The sequence below is a fragment of the Nicotiana tabacum genome, chromosome 18 (genome assembly GCF_000715075.1).
Source record: "Nicotiana tabacum cultivar K326 chromosome 18, ASM71507v2, whole genome shotgun sequence".
Lineage (NCBI taxonomy): Eukaryota > Viridiplantae > Streptophyta > Magnoliopsida > Solanales > Solanaceae > Nicotiana > Nicotiana tabacum.
The window spans coordinates 55,225,896-55,228,982 of NC_134097.1; the positions used below are offsets into that span (position 1 = coordinate 55,225,896).

General features: G+C 39.5%; 1 non-coding gene across 1 annotated transcript; it reads left to right on the top strand.

Moving 5' to 3' along the window:
- Nucleotides 1-2,134: 2,134 nt before the first annotated feature.
- Nucleotides 2,135-2,241, top strand: LOC142173116 (small nucleolar RNA R71). Its single transcript, XR_012702546.1, has one exon. It is a non-coding gene; the product is annotated as a small nucleolar RNA R71 (small nucleolar RNA).
- The last annotated feature ends 846 nt before the right edge of the window (nucleotides 2,242-3,087 follow it).

Genomic DNA, 3,087 nt, shown 5'->3' on the forward strand with positions numbered 1-3,087 from the left:
ACCCGGTTCAAACAAAAACCACCCTTGGAAAAGAATCACGGCACAAAGAAAAAGTAAGGGGTAATTGTTACCCTACCTACAAAAGAAAATCGTTTTATCATTTTCTTTCGACTTTAATCCCTCAAGAAACCCGTCGATGATATCCATTATCGGGAAAAGTCGAAAGTTTTAAATTTTTTATGTTTTTCAAATTTTTTCTATCTCTTACTACTGAAACTAACAAAAGCAAAAACAATCAAGCTATCTAAAGAAAAAACTAAGACCAATATACATACAACATACAAATATATCTCCCACCCCACACTAAGTTATGGCATGTTCCCATGACACACAATTAAAAAGCATAAGGTAGAGGAAACTTCCTTGAATCTCTAGTCGGGGTCTGAGTCAAAGTCAGAATCCATTCCACGTGCCCGAACTAGTGCACACATCCATGCAGACAACTTCTTCTTAGCCTTTTTGGGGTACACCTCACACTTTTCAATCACTGGAGCCTTCTCCTTCACACCTTCCACCTTCCATTCAACACTTACAACTGGATTCTCCTGTTTCACCCCCTTTTCTACATTCATCTCAAAAGTCATCGTCTCCTCGCCCACTCTATGCATGAGTTTTCTCTTATGTATATCTAATATTGCTCTGCCTATTGCTAAGAATGGTCTTCCAAGGATGAGGGATATCTCCTTGTTCTCCTCCATCTTCACCACTATAAAGTATATAGGAAATACAAACTTATCCACCCGCACTAAGACATCTTCAACTATCCCCTCGGTATTATCTTTGTTTGATCTGCCAGCTACAACGATATTGGTGTATACCTTATTTTTCCAATCTCATTCTCTAGTTTCCTATAAATAGATAAAGGCATTATATTAATTGAGGCACCAGAATAGCATAAATATTTATCAAAGTTAAGAGTGCCTTAAGAGCAAGGTATGGTAAAACTACCTGGATCTCCACACCTTTGTGGGAGTTTGTTTTGTAAGATTGCACTACAATGCTCTGTGAGCTTGACCACTAAGGTCTCTTCTATCTTTCTATTCTTTGTCAGGACCTCCTTCAAGAATTTGTCATAAGCTGGCATTTGTAAGAGAACTTCTGTGAATGACATATTTACATTAACCTATCTCAGCATATCTAGAAATATCTCAAACTGCTTGTCCAACTTTTATCTATAGAGCTCTCTGGGAAAAGGTAGAGTAGGAATATGCTTGCTCACATCATTAGATTCCTCCCTTCTTGAAGTTTCCTCTTTCTTCTTTTTATCAACTACCTTCTTGCCTTTCCTCTTCTTATCATCTTCAGTTTTCAGCTCCTTCCCACTTTCTTTTATGTGTCACCTCTTTTTGGACTGGAGCGGGTTATTTCAACACTTTCCCACTTCTCAAGTTCACAACATTTACCGTTTCTTTGGGATACATCGCAGTATTAGTTGGTAGAGTACCTAGGATTCTCTCAGATAATATAGTTGCAATTTTCCCCACTTGTCTTTCCAAGATCCGCAAACCTGTGCAAAGTTTTTTGATGGCTGCACCATGAGCATTTAATCTCTTATCTGTCTTGATAATGAAAGATTTCATAAGATCATCTAAGCAGACTGATTTGGCTATTGAGGCTGAAACTGCAGCCTCGGCTGATTCACAAAAATATGAGCTCCATGTCCTTGAAATCTGGGGTTGTTCTATTGCAATGCATTTGCAATACCCCTAGGTGCACTCCATGAAAAATAGGGGTGATTTTGACCCATTGCATTGAAGTTATAATTTCGCACAACATTCACTTCCTGCATTGAGGCTTAACACTCATGAGTAGGGTGCCCTCTTCCACATATGTCATATGCTGCATGAGGCTCATTATGTATCGAGGCTAAGGTCAACTTCCTTATTTCTTTGGCCATGACATCAAGCTGTACCTGCATAGATGTGTTAGCATCAACCTGTTGAACACCAGTTGATCTTCTTGTTTCAGCAATCTCAGAGGGCCACTGATTTGCATCTTCAGATAACTCATCTAGAATTGTGTCTATTTCCTTTAGAGTCTTTTTCATCAATGGGCCTCGAGCTGCATTTCTCAATGTTCTATGCGAGGCCGGTGTCAATCCATCCCAAAAGTCCTAAGTTGCATCTAGAGTTCAATTCCGTTATGTTGACACTTTCTAACAATATCCTTAAACCTCTCCCATGCTTCCAACACAATTTCAATCTCGTTCTAGCAAAACTTATGGATTTCTCTTCTGAACTTGCCCGTCTTAGCTAAGGAGAAATATTTAGCAAAAACTATTCCGGTCATCTCCTCCCATGTTCTAAATGATCCCTAAGGCAAGCTTCGAAGCCAGTGCTTTGCATCACCTTTGAGTGTGAAGGGAATGCTCTTAAGTAAATTGTATCTTGTGACACACCATTGTATTGAAAGGTGTTCATGATCTACTCGAAGTCCATTAGATGATTGTTTGGATCTTCATTCTACTTTCTTCGAAGACACAACAATTTTGAAGGGTTTGAAACAACACTTGCATCAACTCAAAATTGTTAGCTGCAACTTGGGGAGGTCTCACTCTGGATAAACCTTGGTTGTAGACCGATCTAGAATAATCGGCAAGTGGTCTCCCAATACTGGGAGCTATGTTCTGAACTGGTCTGGAACAAAAAGTTGATTCTGAGAAATTCTCCAAGCCTTCTCCTCTTCGTAAACAATTTGTGCATCTCTAAGTGCTTCTTCCTCAGCATTCCTTGCGGCTTTCTCTCTGAGTTAGGCTGCCTCCTCGTAACCAAATCAACATTATCATCATCTCCGGGCATAATTTCTTTGGTTGAGGATTGCCCAACATTCTCTATATTCTCGGGGAGATTTCTTTCCTTCCTCAACTATCGCAGTTGTTTCTCGATTTGTGGTTCGTATGGGAACACTTCTTTCCCAGAGGATCGAGTCATGCAACAATCGTAACATGTAATCTGCGCATAGTCATAGAACACCAAACGTAAAAAAGAAAAAAAAATAAAAAGAAAAAATTCCTGAATTAGCACTACAAACTATTTCAAACACTTTTCATTGCCCATCCCCGGCAACAGTGCCAAAGTTTGACGAGCG